Source organism: Notamacropus eugenii, chromosome 5 (genome assembly GCF_028372415.1).
Source record: "Notamacropus eugenii isolate mMacEug1 chromosome 5, mMacEug1.pri_v2, whole genome shotgun sequence".
NCBI classification, from domain to species: Eukaryota; Metazoa; Chordata; class Mammalia; order Diprotodontia; family Macropodidae; genus Notamacropus; species Notamacropus eugenii.
Window position 1 is genome coordinate 229,933,598 of NC_092876.1, and position 17,246 is coordinate 229,950,843.

The 17,246-nt window shown below is 35.0% G+C and overlaps 1 protein-coding gene across 2 annotated transcripts in view; it reads left to right on the forward strand.

The window, feature by feature from the left end:
* Positions 1 to 17,246, forward strand: part of CERS6 (ceramide synthase 6) — a 291,305-nt gene that overhangs the window by 186,141 nt on the left and 87,918 nt on the right. The gene's annotated exons all lie outside the window — the stretch shown is intronic.

Below are 17,246 nucleotides of genomic sequence, written 5' to 3' on the forward strand. Positions count from 1 at the left end.
CAGCATTTCCTAAACTATATTTAGTGTAAACCTAGGGTTCTATGGAATATGAAGAAACACTTTGTGAGAATTTCAGTGGTACTGATGTTTTTCCTCACTAAGAATATTAAATGTGTTTCAAATATTTATTATACTTGATAATTATTTTAGTGTTCAAAATAGGTTAAATTTTCGGTTTTGCTTGAAATTTTCTCCGATGCCCTCTTTATCCCCATGTGACTTTGGGCAAGTCTCGCTCCCCTTTATCATTATCTAGAACCTCAGAAATGGTCATTTATTAATTTCATCCATATATTTGAAACCTATAATTTTCCCATGTAAAAATTATTTTAGGACACACATGAAGTATTAAATCCTTGATTCTTAGATATCTTATTTCCTCCTTTGCTTCTTTTATTCCCATTTGGAAAATCCACCATGCAAATAGGCAGCTCATCTATAACTTCGAGTCTTAAGGAGTTGCCTCCAGCACTAATACGTTGTGACTTGCCTTAGTTGGGACTACAAGTGTCAGAGGCAGCATCTCATGTAATGTCTTCCCAACTTCAAGGCTAGCTTTAATCCACTCTACCATGCTGCCTGGCATATTTTCCCCCTACAAATCTCAAAGCATCACAAAAATATTCATGCAAAGACCTGAATTCATAAAATTTCTAATTTAAGAAGTGATTATATGTGTTGAAAACTATTCTTTCCCTTACAAAAAAATCATTACTAGAGTTCAGCCAGTACTCAACATTGTAAAAATCTAATTCAAATTTCACTTGATAAATTTTCTAGAATTAATTTTTTGCATGCAAGGAAGTAAACTCCATCATAGAGGAAAACTGTTGCAAGAAGGGGAATTAGAGTATATCTGGCAGGGGAATTTAAGACAGTTGTCAATCAATTAGCAAACATTTATAAAACATCTGCTATATGTCAGACACTCTGCTAGGCCTTGCGGATGCAAAGAAGAAAGTGAAATAAAATAGCTTGCATTCTAAGGGGGAGACAACACAGATACATGTACAGGATGTATACAAAAATAATGCAAGCACCATATAACTAAACAAAAACACTCAAGAGAAGCAAATATCCAATTTGTTGTTATCAATTTAGAGTAGCATTCTTGGGATATTAAAATGGAAAGAAGGGTTTACTATCTCAATGGTAAAATTTTTTATAAAGCATCTGGTTATTGTTTTTATTATGATTTGTTAAGACCAGGGAAATCTGAGTAAAAATAATAATTTCTATTTCTGTAGTTTTTATATATTTATGTAATGCTTTCAACATTTTCCCTCTATCCACTATTTCACTTTCTCATCATAGTAGAGCCATTATTATATTCATTTTACAAGATAGGAACATTGACGCATAAAGATGAAATGACATTTAAAGTTTAAGCCAAACTCTTATTTTTTTATAGATGAGTAAAATAAATCTCAAAGATGTTAAATGACTTCCTAAAGCTCACAAAGCCACTTGATGTGTATTTTTTTGTTTTATTCTACCCTGCTTCTCTTCCTGGGTTCAGGTTAACCTTCCCAAGCACTAAACACGCAACTAGTTAGTGCTGAGAATTAGTCCTAGGTATCATAAGTCTCATGAAAATATTCTTTTCAACTCAGTTGAACAAAATTAGTACCAGAGAAGTAAAGACAAAAGGACAAGAAAATGCTTATTATAAAAATTATAAACTAAAAAAATTTAAATTATCAGGTCAAGTTATTGTTGCTGTTGTTTTATTCTGACTTGGGATTTCATTTGAATTCTCTCAGCCATTTCTCTATAATTCATAGTCTTAGTTGCCTGGGACTCTGAAAGGCTAAATGCCAACCAGAATGTGTCAGAGGCAGGGCTTGACCTATTGACAATACAAAGCTAAAAACTCTATATTTCATCATATTTTCCTCCTTTGATTATAACCTACTTAATTTAAAATTGGTTGGTTGGTTGTTATCCTTCATTCTTGTAGAGGATCAAAATGACACCACTATCTTAGAGTCAAGTTTCAGTGTGTCTGACTGTGGCTGATGAGACCAATACAAGCACAGACTGTTATACCACAGGTCACGAACAAATAGCCCATGTGAACATTTGGGTTGGATTCTCTAAATTTGTGCATCTTGCATTTCTTTTGAGCTATTTCAATTCTGCTTTGCTTATAGAGCACAGCACCTTCTCTGATGAAGGCACACCTTGCTGAGCAGTCCTGTGCCAGTGTCTCCAGTGTCACACAATCAATCCCAAAGTTCTTAAAAGAGACCTTGAGAGTGTACTTGTATCACTTCTGACCACCATGGGAACACTTACCCTGTGTGAATTCTCTATAAAATAGTCTTTTTGGCAAGCATACATTTTGTATTAAAACAATGTGGCTAGCTCGTTGAAATTGTACTCTCTGAAGTAGAGTTTGAATGCTTGGCAGTTTAGTTCAAGAAAGGACCTCAGTATCTGCTACCTTATCCTGCCAGATGATCTTCAGAATCTTCATAAGACAATTCTAATAGAAGTGATTCTGTTTCCTGGCATGGTACTGGTAGACTGTTCAGGTTTCACAGACATACAACAATGAGGTCAACCCAAATGGTTCTGTAGACCTTCAGTTTGGTAGTCAGTCTAATACCTCTTCTCTCCTGCACTTTCCTTTGGAGCCTTTCAAGTTTGACTGAGCTAGCTCTGGCAATGTGTACATCAACCTCATTATCAATGTGAGCATCCTTGGAAAGTATACTACCAAGGTGAGTGAACTTATCCACAGTATTCAAAACTTCTCCATTTGTTGTAACTGATGGTTCCACATATGGATGGTGTGGTGATGGCTGAGGGAGCACCTGTGTTTTCTTGGTGTTGTTAGCCAAAATTAGCACAGGCATTATTCAATACACTAATGAGGTAACTGAGGGAAATGTGTAAGTTATGATAGAAAGTACTTCCTAAAAATTTATATACCACCAGCATCAGACCACAGTATCTGCTATTGCCTTTAAAAATTGGTATTTATTTTAACTAAGAAATCAAGGGAGTTGATGGTATGGCCCATATTCATCTTGTTTCTGAAGGAAACTTGGGAATCCATTATGATGATTCTCCTCCTATTTAAGCAATTTCTTTATTATCTTCTGTCTAGGTTACTGTAATTTCCTTCTTCTTGGTGTTCTCTTTAAATTCATCCAGAAACAGCTACAGTTACAGAATATATTAAAACCCTGTTATAACACAGCTCAATTTAACAAAACCAAAATGAATAAATATGAGTTAAATTATGCTTATTGAACTGTTAACTACATACAGGAAGTCTCCTGTGTTATCCAATAAAATATGGGGATATTATATCCCCCAATACCAATATCTGAGAACAAGAGGCATATTTCCTTGATGAATACCATAGAAAATCATTACATAATCTAGTACTCCCATTTAATTTTCCATATAAAATATGCGTTTATGTAACAAGCCACTGAACTTTTACAGTGGTGTAGTAATTTATAATTTGTAGGATGAAAACAAAAAATTGAAAATAATACTTAATAATCAATTAAATGGTTGATTGAAGGCTCACATCAGGGATGGACCACATGTGACCTCAAGGCCACAGGTTCCCCATCCCTGCTGTGAGCCTTCAATCAGCCATTTAATTGATTATTAAGTATAGTTTTCAATGATTTGTTTTCATCCTTGAGGCCTCAGGTTCCCTACCCCTGGCTCCCACTAATATTCCCTTCTAACTCTACTACATGTTTATTAAATGATATAAATTTAAAATAGTTTGAGATTGTTTAGATAACCACTTAGAGTCATAGAAAAGTTACATAGGGATCATCTGGTCTAACTCCTTTATTTTATAGATAGGATGCAACAGAAGTGCAGAAGTTAAATAACTCATCCATGGTCATCCATGTTGCAGATTAAATAATAAGAAAAAAGATATGGGATACAGAATTATTTGTATTGGAGAAAATATTTCACTGTCTTATAGCTAATTCTGACTTAAGATTTATCTCATACAGATTTTCAAAAGCAAGACATTAGCTATTCTGTTTCTGAAGTACTTTGTATATCCTTGCCTGAAGGCTAATGGATGCAGCTTAGTCTAACTATACACTTTTTCAACCTTGTCAGTTTCTAGTATATTAATAGTTGTGTTTTTCGCTTATTTATTCAGGCATTTCTGTAATTGATAGCATATGTACCTGAAAAATAAGCTATTTGGTAGGCAACAAGCGTAGCCCCTTGACAGCATGTATAAAACTACAGGAAAGGAAAACTGGTTAGTTAAAAATCACAAAAATCAATCACAGCCTCAGAGATTCATTAGGTGGTTGTAGAAAGCCCAAGCCTTTAGTTTTGTGCTGTAAGAATTACAAGAGAAAAATGAAATACAGTTTTTTGTGAGTTGAAGTCCAGATTATTCCACCTGCATAAGAGCAAATATGAGAGTTGCTCAGTGAAAAAAACATGTTTATTTCATTTCATTCTGGAGGCATTTTAACTCCAGCAAATATGGGAGATAACATTTTTTCAAGAGGATGGCAATTTAATCAAATAGCCTCTTAACTGTAATTCTTTGAATTGATATTAAGAACTCCTTCTTCCTGTGGGGGAGTCTTTAAAGAATAATCTCGTTGAAAGTGTTTATTAACATTCAGCTAGTCTCTGCTCAAACAATCCCCTGGTTAAAGTTTACTTATATTACTCTATATAAACTAACCTATTGAATTAGGCACTTTTAAATATTGAATAGCTTTGGTATTTAAAGGTATATTTTTTTTAAAAGTATCTTTAGCAATTTGGGAAAATCATAAAATGGAAAAATAAACCAGAAAGTAGGCTTGGTTAATATTGCATGCTGATGCTCACCACCTAGCTGCACAAAGATTGGTTTCTTTGTTAATAAGTTAACTTAGAAGCTAAAATTTTCTGATTTAATTAAGAAGTAAATAATCGAAAAGGATATATCACTCTTTTCAAGATGAATAGTTTGTGGATGAATTTGTCCCATTACATGACTCTGTGAAATTAGATACTGAAATGCTGTACTTTCCTTATCTCCATTCAATATAGTATAAAAAGTCTGCAAAGCCTCAAGCTCCCAACTGATGCCAGTATCAATTTTTAGCAATCTCCTATCAAAAATTTAATTTTAAATATAAATTATGTACCTATATATATATGCCTTAATTTATTAGAAACTTAATAGGAAGAATACCTATTGAGAAATAATTGCTTTTTAATATTTGGCTCAAGTTATAATTATTATAGAATTTCGAAAGACAAAATTTCCATTTTACTAAATAATAAAATATACTGAATGGAAGTGACTGACTTAGCCTTGATAAGCAAATTAAATTTTTTTATTTGGTTTGGTTTGATCTGGTTTAGTTGGTGACATCAAAGACTAGAGATAAAATTAGCAGTGAGTACCAGGTTGATGTCTCTTCTTATATTCAGCACCATGGCCAGAGCGTGGCAAACAGGATTTGTATTTCTGAAGAGAGAAGGGAAATTCTTTATTCAGCAAACATTTTTATAGAATATACATTGTGCAAAGTTCTGCTCTAGGCACAGGGGATAATACAAAGGCAAAACAACTTGTATCCCAGAATTTACGCTATGGGGAAAAAAAGATTAATATGCATCAGTGTCTTTGCAGATAACTCTACTTAGTGTCTCTTAGCTTTCATATGGTATACTAGGACAGGAGGAAGATATAGTTGTCTATAAAGCTAATTGAATTGTATACTTATTTTCTTTTTAATAAGTAGTAAAAGTTTACCCAACATTTTGGAAAATTTTGTCTTTCAGTTGGCTAGTCTTTATCTACTGACATGTTAGTAAATTATGCCTATGTTGATCATTATGTAAGTTCAAAAAAGTGCTTATGAATTGATTCATTTCTTTGTAACCTTGGGCAAATAAATTCATTCCTCTGAGACTCAGTTTCTTTTTAGGTAACTTGAGATAATTAGACAAAGTAGTTTGAGGACTTTTATAACCCCAAAATCCACTGATCCAGTGAATGTGGAGCAGATAGGTTAAAAAAAAAAAGTACACAGGGAAATTTTAAGAAATTCTATGCATGTTCATTGAAAGTAAAGATTACTTACTTCTGGCTATGGATTCATGTAAATGGTGGTACTTGAATTGGTCTTGGTAGAAGAGTTTCAACAGGTAAAAATGGGAAGAGGGCAATTTTTCTGAAGTATAGGAGACAATATTAGCAGATGGAGGGGCAAATGGGAAGAGTAAAGAATCAGTTTGGTTTGGAATTCAAAATGCATGAAGAGGAGTAGTATAAAATAAGGTTTGAAGTATATGGGTGGTCAAGAAATGCCTGTTTAAAGATTTTCAACTTTATTTTGGGAGGCAGTAGAAGCCACTGAGTGTTTTTGAGCAATAAGGAGACATGATGAGGGTTCCCTATTAGGAAGACTTTTTTCATGTGCAGAATAAGTAGGAGAGGGGAAAGACTCGTAAGCAAGTTAAGTTTATATGTGGTGAAAAGGGCTTCAGTTAGACTAAGTACAATGAGAATGGAGATGAATGATTGATTGAAAATAGGCATTTATTAAATGCCTACTGCATACCAAGCACAATTTTAAATGCTGGAGATACAAAAACAAAAGTGATACACTTACTGTCTTCATAAAACTTATGTTCTAATGAGAGGATGTAACACATAGAAGGGAATAGTGGCTAGGGAAAGGATGAAGTCAAAGGGATGGTAAATGAGGCCACAAGATATTTTATTGTTTATGTGTCCTTTTCAGAAGCATTGGTAATATATGGCTGTTGGACTCTCTAGACTAATTTAGTATCTGAGAGAGGGTAACATAGTAGGATTAGAAATTGGTTGATAGTCACATTGAACATGTATTTACATTCACAGTAAAGATTCACAGTATTCACAATCATAGAATAACTGTATTCAGTTTTTAAATTACATTTTTTAATGTGAATAGTTGTCTTATGTGGATCCTAAGCTAACTATAACTGGAAAGAAGGAAGGTAGCTGGCAGTTTGACTCAGGATAGGTGCTTGGGAAATGCAGTACACTTTTTAGCACATTTGGGTCTTGTAGTCCAGTGTTCTGCTTTTGTGAGCTTTCCAGACCATACTGTGTTCATCCTTCATTGCCGAAGAAGACCATGCCATCAGAGAAATGATGACATGACTTGCACTTGACTTTGTTTTGAGTGAGGGGGGGCTGTGCAGGTCACCAGCCTCACTTCTTCTCCAGAGTCATCTGAATCCAGTGACCAGATATTCATCAAGATGACTGGAGATGAACCAGGACGTACTGGGAGACTTTGGTCCCTTTAGGCCAAGGTCTTTGCAGGTACTCACTCAGGGTGAGGCAATGCCCATTCCTAGAATAGAACTGTCTAAGAAGTAGCCAGGGCATGGCCCCTTTAATGAAGCCAAGAAAAAGAAAGATATCAGGGAAACAGCAGCAATTACTATTGATAATCACTCTAAAGCTAGGAGGGTCCAGAAAGAGCCCTTAGGCAGGCACCCATTAGCGTCCCAGCTTCAGAGTGCAGTAGGTTTAAGGTTTTGGGAAAGGAAAAGACAGGAAAGAAAGGGAAGGGAAGGGAAGAGAAGGGAAGGAACTAGTCAGTAAAACCCAGTCAACTGGGCATCTTTTGTCCATCCAAATTTGCCATCCTTTGGAGAGGAGAAGGAAGGGGAGGGGGAGGCAGACAGGAGAGGAGGAGCTGAGTTACCCAGCTAGCTGGGTCCTCATTCAGCCAGCTGTGTCTACTATGGATTCAGATGGCTCTGGAGAAGTGAGGCTGGTGATCTGCACAGCCCTCCCTCATTCAAAACAAAGTTAAGTGCAAGTCGTGTCATCATTTCTCTGATGGCATGGTCTTCTTCAGCAACAAAGGATGAACACAATCCTGTGAGCAGACACAGTTAGCTGAATGGAGACCCAGCTAGCTGGGTAATTCAACTCCTCCTCTCCTGTCTGCCTCCCCCTCCCCTTCCTTCTCCTCTCCAAAGGAAGGTAAATTTAAATGGCCAAAAGATGCCCAGTTGACTGGGTTTTACTGGATAGTTTCTTTCCTTTCCTTTTCTATCCTTTCTTTCATTTTCCTTTCTCATTTCCTTTTCTTTCCTATCCATTCCTATCCTTTTCTGTCCTTTCTTTCCTTTTTCCTTTTTCCTTTCCCCTTTCATTTCCTTTCCTTTCCTTGGCCTAAAGGGGCCAAGGTCTCCCAGTGCATCCTGGGTCATCTCCAGTCATCCTGATGAATATCTGGTCACAGGATTCAGATGGCTGTGGAGGAGAAGTGAGACTGGTGATCTGCACAGCCTTTCCTCACTCAAAACAAAGTCAAGTGCAAGTCATGTCATCATTTCTCTGATGGCATGGTCTTCTTCAGCAATGGAGGACAAACACAATCCAGACTATAACAAACAGGCCAAATGCTAAGGGAGGGAACTACTTTCCTTTACTTCATATAATCATTTTTAAGGGGTATCAGCAAAATAATTTTTAAATATGTAGACCTTGACTTGGTAAAATCACTCTCTTATGTTTCATAGTCTTGACAAGTATTGAAGGCTTCTTAAACTAAGCAGCCCCCAAGGCTAATCATTGTTCTCAGTGGGAAATTTACCCTCTTCCAGGAGTTATGAATTGATTGTCTGATTAAATAGCCTGAACCAGCATCCTCAAGAATAGCCTCTGACTCCACTCAATCTGATTATTGTATAGACTATTGGATTCTCTAGACCAATTTCAATATATGTGGGAGACTAGCAGAGTGGGATTAAAGATTAATTGGTAATGACATGGAACATGGATTTCCCCCATATTAGTTGGTTATTAGTATAAGAGAGAAATAATAATTTCTCTCATTTTCTGTCCAGACCATGTAGCTGATTTAAACTAGTTATGCAAATAAATAAATATATACACACATTAATATGTGTGTGTACATATATATGTATGGATTTATTGATATATTTCCATATGCATGTTTGTGGTCTAGTCTCCAAAGTATTGTGTAGCTACAAAGGATAAAGAGATACACATTCCTTTCTTGTCCTTAAAACTGAATAATAGAAAATGAAGTAGTATGGTACAATGAAAAGAGCAATGGTTCTGGAGTCCAAGGACCACGGTTCTAATGCTACCTCTGACTCTCACTACTTACATGGTCTTGGGTCAATCACCTAATCTCCACATGCTTCAGTTTCCTCATTTGCAAAATAAAGTGGTTGGACCCAATGGCCTCTGAGGTCCTTTCTAGGTCTAGATTTATGAACTTGTGGCTTATGGTATATATTTTGAATTTTTTATTGATCAGATTGGTTAGCTGTATAACCTTGGTACAAAAACAATGGTTGGGATGGGGAAGGAATGTTTTCAAAGCCAACTTCTTCCATCTAGTGACTCGTCCTTGCATAGAGTAATGTCAATGAAATATTCTAGTCCCTCATCTTCTCCAGATAAACATCTTAGACCAAAACTCTAAAGGCATCATAATGTTGATATAAAATGTGCAGGGTCTCCTCATTATTTGAAACTTTATCCTAATTGAGCCAGTCAAAAAGTATTTATTAAGCACTTTCAATTAACCAGGTGCCACCATAAGTGCCAGACATACAAAGAAAAATTAAAAAAACATGGTCCCTACTCACAGGAAGGTCATATTTTAAGGGAACAAGAGACAGACAACTTTTTATATACTAGATATATGCCAAGTAAATGGCAAATAATCCCAGAGGAAAGGCACTACCTGAATTCTGTGACAGTTTCTTATTTTAAAATCTAGCTCTTCTGTTGGGTTCCATATAAAATGGTCCCTTAAATTTTCATTGATTTTCATTTCACTACACTACAAACAGAGGTGCTTTCATTTAAAATTCAATGCTGAACATCAGTTAAAGTTGCTGCCCATTTCCACGGGCCTTTATATAGACAATATTTATAGTAAGATTCATGGGGTCTCAGAATGTTATTGCTGGAAAACATGTCAGAGATCATCTGACCTAACCTCGGAATGGTTCTTTGTTGCTTATCTTAATTCTAATTTGTAGTATTCATCATGTCAATAATACCAGCAATTAAAAAGTATTGTCCAAAGCTTCATATTTTATTTTTATTGATATCATTTTATATATCATCTTCATTTTCAAATATAATCCTCCTCTTTCCCTATTATCCCTTTTAACATAATAAAAATGCAAAGGGAAAAAAGTAGTTCAATATATTGACCAACTAACCAACATATTAACTAGGTCTTACAGTATATGTAGTGTCCCATACCCACAGCCTTTCCAGTGGAGTATGATGTATTTTCTAATATTTTTTCAAAGTATCGGTCTTATTAATTACACTGCGCTCAATTTTTTGTTGTTATTGTTTTTTCCTTTTACATTGTTCTAGTCTTATGGTAGTACTGATTCTGCTGACTCCACTTTATGTCATTTCATATGTCTTCCTATTCTTCTCTGTTTTCTTCATCTTTATCATTTCTTATTGCCCAATAATATTTCATTACACCTATGTGCTAAAATTTGTACAACCATTCCCCAATTTGTGGGTGTCTACATTTTCCCCCAGTTCTTTGCTACTAGAGAAAGTATTGTTATAATTATTTTAATGTAGATGAGAACTTTCTGCCTTTCATCTTTTTAAGATATATGTCTCATAGTGGGACATCTGGACCAAAAGGTATGGCCATTTTAGTCACTTAATTTGCATAATTCTTAATTGTTTTCTACAGTATTTGGAACAATTCAGAGCAACAACAACAGCATATTAATGTATATGTCTTTCTATAATCCGTGCAACATTGATTATTCTCATATTTGGTCATCTTTGTCAATTTTCTGGGTCTGAGGTGAAACCCCAGAGTTGCTTTTATATTTCTCTCATTATTAATGATTCATACCAATCTTTTATATGTTTGTTAAAAGACAGTGGTTCTTTGGAGAACTGTTTATTCATATCCTTTGACAACTTACCCACAGGGAATGGTTCTTGATCTTATATATTTGCTTTGGTTCCCTATGTTTATTTAGATAGCATGCCTTTATTGAGCTATTTGATGCAAAGAAATTTCCCCAATCTATAGCTTCCTTTCTTGTACTAGTTATAGTGATTTTATTTGTGCAAAAACTTTTCAAGTTCATACAGTTAAAATCAATTCTTTTATTTTTTTGTGTTTTTCTTCATCCCTTTTGTGGGTTAAGATCTCCCCCTTCTGTACTTCCAGCGCTATTTGTAGTGATGGTAGATATCAGATTTGATTCTTTTCTAATTTCTTTTTATAACAAAGTCTTTAATATTCAAGTCACATATTGATTTGAGTTTATTGTATTTGGCATAAGATGTTAGTCTAAACTTAATTTCTTCCAATTGTTCTTCAGTTTTCCTAGAAGTTTTTATCAAATATGGAGTTTTTCCCAAGTAATTTGTGTTGAACATTCATTTTTTACTTAGGACTAAGCTAAGATCTGAGTATCTTTTTGGAAATCAGTAATACATTATAGGCTCTGCGAAGAACAGTGGCCAGAATGAACAATTTAGCCTCCTATTCCTGTCAGTAATGAAAAGCAATACATTGTTTTCAGCCCCAAGAAGGATTTTTAGGAGGTCTGAAGATGGAGGCATTTCTAGATAATGAAAGAGTCTTGGGAAACTCTTAATCCATTCACACCAATTTGGAAAAATGTGAAGTTAAAGAAAGACTGATTTTTACCTCAGTATTAGAAAGAACTTTCTGACAATTAGAGATGCCCAAATCAGTATAATTCACTTTATTTCCCATCATTGAATGAATTTATTATATGATGATTGACCAGGAATATTATAGGATTCATGAAGTATGTGAGAAATTAGACAAGATGATCTCTGAGGTCCCTTTTATCTCAAAATTTATGATCTTTTGAGTTTCATAGAAGGAAAGTTTAGAGTGATGTAAGGTGAAGCTATCTAGCAATTGGAACTACCCAGAAATGCAGTGGACTGCAGCAGGAAGTAATAGGTCCTTAGATCCATCGCCTCCCCCCCCGCACCCCCCATTAAAGGTCTTTAAGTAAAACTTGAGTGATCATTTATTTGAAAAAAGAGGCTTTATTTTGGTAACAGAGTAGACTAGAAGATATCTGAGGTTCATTCCAACTAAGATTTTGTAATTTTGTGATGCTTAGTGTGGTAAATATTCAGCAAAGAAGGGCATTAATTGGAGATAACATTTGTAGAAAAGTTTTATATAAGAGGTGGGCCTTAAAGAATGAGTAACATTCTGATAGAGAAGAGAGATGATTGTTATAGCAAAGGACTCTTAATGGGGAATAGTAAGAATTAAATACATATACATATGTATGTGTATATATATATATATATATATATATATACATATACATATATATATATATGATGTAAGGTAAGATGAACCTCAAAACCAGACAGACATTTAATATTTATGGAATATCAAATAAGAATACATCAAAGATCTTCAAGCAGTGGAAGGACAAGCTGAAAATCACATGTAAGCTTTTTTTTTTTTTTTTAGTAGTATGCAATGGCATATAGCCTTGGTGCAGTAAGTTTGCTAGGAGGTTGCATAAACCAGGAGGCCAAGTCTTCAGGAGTGGTAATAGAAAGGAAGAGGCAGATGGTTAGAAGGACAATTTTTCAAGATGAGGTTAGTGATTGATTATGTACCACTCCATTCTAGGGTCCTCATCATAGAACTATGTCATTAAGATATTTTCTTTCAATTTCAAGCTTTCCTTTTCCCAAGGCATCCTAAATGCTGTTGACTTGTCATCCTTAAACATTGCTTTCAGTATTTCTTTTCCCAGTTCAAAAATAGTCTCACTAAGTCCTGCTCATTTATGTATCAATATTTTGCCATATGTCTATCTATCTATCCATCCATTCAGCCAAATATCTTTGAGGAAGAACATTTGGTGATTACTTTGGAAATTATTTCCACCCCCATAGCCACAGCCATTTTTGACAATATTGCTTTCCCTCTAAATGAGCATTGAATTTTTCTCATCCCTGAGCTCTCCTGCCAGGCCAGATCTAGCCTTTCAAGTCTATGTCCTGCGTGACCCGTGGCTGTCAATGTTAGCAGCAAGATAAGGAGTGAGAATTGGTAGGTAGTCAGTAAAATGAATATGTTTTGCTTCATCTGTGCTATTGATTTATTGTTGAGGATTTTCATCCTTTAGCCTATGACCTTAACATTGCTGTCAGTTCTACATTGAAATGTGATTTTTATGTTTGAAATGTAAAATTAAATTAAGGAATTATTTATTATTCATAAAATATCAGTGACAGCCTACATGTACTGCAGGAGGAGCAATTTATACTGCTAGATTCTGGCTGTAATTAGAATTCTTCAAATAACTTGAGGGGAAAATACATTATTAACAGTGTGTTACTATTTGTTAATACAGTTTAGATGTTTTTTTCTTATGAGATTTGTTAAAAAGAATGTAGAACACTGATTTCCTAACTGTTGTCCTAGAATAATATGCTTATTAATCAGTCCCATACATTACACCTCGTTGAATTTCTCTTTTTGGCTATTTTTAAACAACTCCTGTGCCCAAAACTCTTCTATTTCTTTTTTCCCCCATTTGCCACCTCTTTCTCTTGATTCTTTTATCTTTATTTTCCCCCTTTTAAATATTGCCCACTAAACTTCTCCTTTCCTTTATTTTTCAGGCAAAACTCTAAAACAAATTCTCTGTATTCTTAGGTAAGTCAGGGACACCCCAAAGAGACCCATGATATGGGTACCAAGTATCCATCCCACCTGTGTATATTGGGCCAATTTTCAAATTATTTTCCAAACTGAGTCCAGCTTTTGCTGAAGGAAAATCTAGACCAATTTATAAATGACAGTATACTTTTCCAATGCTGATCAATAATGAACCTTAAACATAGGGTTGGAGTGGGTGTCAAAATTACATTTTCTTGTCACTGTCTAACTTTTAATGCAAATGCCCATACCGCGCATTTGGTTTCTCATTTTAAGTTACCCCTCCCTAGATGAGCTCTTTGATTTTCACAGATTTGCTTGCTATTTTCCTCATGTCTGTTTTGTATGGATAAGAAGAAGGTGTGCTTGATTGGTAATTGGATAATAATGTCATTTGTGACTTGGCTTGCAGCAGCTCGAGGTTTATCCAACCTTAGCTATAGCCCCTACTACACCCTTTCCCCAAAGTGTCTTTACTGCATTAAAAAGAATAAACCACTGCCAACAAAAAATTAATAAAACATGACTGCTAATCCAGTGAAGATGAAAAGAACTTCCTGTCTGGAAGAGAATTGTTGTCTTTGACAAGCTGACTGTAGGTAAAAAAGACTAAGGTGCTTTGCAAACACTGGAAAGCTTCTTTAATCCTTTATTGGTCCAGTGTTTAATTCCAAGAAACTACTGCTTCTAACCATCTTCCTAATTTTTAAACCATTTCATTTTATTATCCAATTTATCTAGTAAACTAGCAGTCCTTTTCTATGGTCTTGTATTTCTAGTTAAGATTTAAGATTTTTACTGTGAAATTTTTGCTTCAGATCTATTTTTTTAATCTTACTTTTAATGAAGAATAATTAAATGTTCCTAGTTCATAGTGCTTCGTTACCAGAGAAGTAGTCTATACTTTAAAACAACAAGCGGCCATTGTGTGTTTTCTTATTATTCTTCATGTAGCTATGGATGCATATGTTCATGTATGATTTCATTTCCTTGCCTACCTAATACAGAAATGCTTTGAAAAGCAATTGCCGTGAATTTTGTAATCTTAATCTTACATTTCTGTAGTGCTTCAAGATTTATGAAGTACTGTCCTATCGGTTATCTCATATGCTCACAACAGTCTTGTGATGTAGGAAGGTGGTACTTAGAGTTTTATCCTCCACTTTATAGATGCAGAAAATGAATCCCAGAAGGTAAGGTGACTGGTCCAAGGTCACACAGGTGCAGGATGTTGATTTGTTGATGGTTTATTCCATGCAGTGATAGGTGTTAACAGAAGTTGGGAAGTAGTGCAACACTACCTTTTAAAAATATTACTTAATAAATTTCCTAGGAGGAGATTAAAATAAAACAAACCTACCATACACCTTGTGGTAAAATACTAGTGGACCTCTTCTTCAATTTTTGTCAAGTTCTCTTCAAACTGAAATTGTATTTCTACTAAAGAGTTGATTTTTTTAAGTATAAATGAATGAAATAACAGCTATATTGACATAAGGCTTCCCTCGTCTTTCATGAAATGAGAGAATAGATGACATAAATACACATACATTATATTGCATTCTGCACAATCCCACTCTATTTTTAGTGATAATAGATACCTAATTTGATTCTCTTCTATAAAATATGATGTATTTGTATTTATATAGACACATAGACAAATTATTAGATAGAAATGAGGACCCTAGGATGATATCCTTGGGAAGCTACCCCTGGCTTTGCATCCTTAATCAAGTGGTTACATTTGTTCAGGGTGAACGATGACCCTGACCCTTTATGTAGGGTGCAGGATTGTTTATGGCTTTGCTCATTACTGCTGGAAGCAGGTATATGTAGTATAATGTAGTGTAATGGCAAAACCTATTATGCTTTGTGACTTGAGATTCAAAGTGTGGACTGGGTAAACATGCATCTCAGGCTGCTTTGTTTTGCTCTCATTTGAACCTTTTATAAATTTGTCTAAATGAAAAAATCATTGGGACAACGCTGAAGGAAGACGCAGTGATTGTTTCTTGGCTTTTCAAGTATCAAGGTGTATTAAGATTAGTTATTCTCTACTTCTGTTTACCAAGAAATTACAGTGAGGAGAGATCAAGTTTACTGATAAGGGAAAAAAATACCTTAGCCTCGGAGATTGATCATAAGGAACTATAACAATGGTCAGCATGATATTGGGATATTTTAAGTGTGATTTACCTTATGGAATAAATAGTTTCTAAAGAATGTCATTTCTTTCAACCCTATAATTTTGAGAATAGCACTCAATTCAGGGGGTTATTTCCATCAGATTCAAGTGCAGTCTACCTAATGCCTGCTTAAATCAGGGAAAAATATAGCTAAAATGGGCTCTGCTGAGGGGACCCAGAAGTGAATGGTAACATAATTTAAGGTGGCCTTTTCATTATTTTGAGAGAAAGAAAAATAAAACACTCCATCTACTTTTAAAATTAAGAGTATATAAAACTTTTCAATAAAAAACCTTAATAATTCGTTGTTCCCTTCAGTTCTAGATTGCAGACATGTAAATAGGGTTGGAAGGAAAGAGAGTAGCAAAGAAAGAGAATCACAGTAGAGGAAAAAATGGATTGAGACATAGTCTTAGGCCAAAAAATACAACATATTAGAATTTGATTCAGGAAATCTGAGCCTCAATCATTATTCCTCCACAAATTAAACTTGTGAGTTTGGGCAAATTGTCCTTGAGAATCTTTTGAGCCTCACTCTATGCAATCCATAAAATGGTAATGATATCTATTCTTCTTCAAAGGATGGGAAGATGAAATGAAAAGTAGAAGCAGGATACAAAAATACTAAATAAGCTACTGCTATTACCCTTAAAAACTTTGACCACAATTATCTCGAGACTCCAGCATGATCAGACAAGGGCTCCAGAAAAACAAAGCTAAAACGTGTAAGAGAAGAGCAGGATCCAAGTTACCAGAAGTGATATCCCAGCAGTGAAGTTGTAGCTGCTCAAAATTAGCTGTTCTGAATCTCACTTTTTCATTATCATTCCTGGTGCCCTGGAACAGATGCATCCCTTAGGAGCTTGATGTGAAGGAAGGAAGAGTTCACATTCAATTATACCCAAGGAAAAAGTCCTCCTTTCCAGAAGAGATCCCTGTGCTTCAGGGTGGGCATCTTAACATTTGCCTTCCTCTTCCTTTTCTCTCCTTTTCCACTTCCTTCCATGGGTAAATAGAAACATGTTGTTTTGGTTTAGAGGAAAGTGGATTCCACAAAAATTCTGCAGTTGACTTTTTGCAGTTTCTTTATTCCTTCTCTTTATTTTGACCTTTTCACAATGAGAAAGTAGAAAAGTTAAGACCCTCTGTATTTGCTCAACTTTTGCATGGGTCTTCTTTTTTTACTTCTGTGTTTCCAAAATTTCTGTAGTTTGGGCCAGTTTGATCAGTGCTTTAGGAAACAGGGCAAATGAAGGCAACATGGGGGTGTAAAACAGGCATGGATAGGTGAACTGTACAAAGAGAGGAATTATTTTTTCACAGACTCACCCTGAAC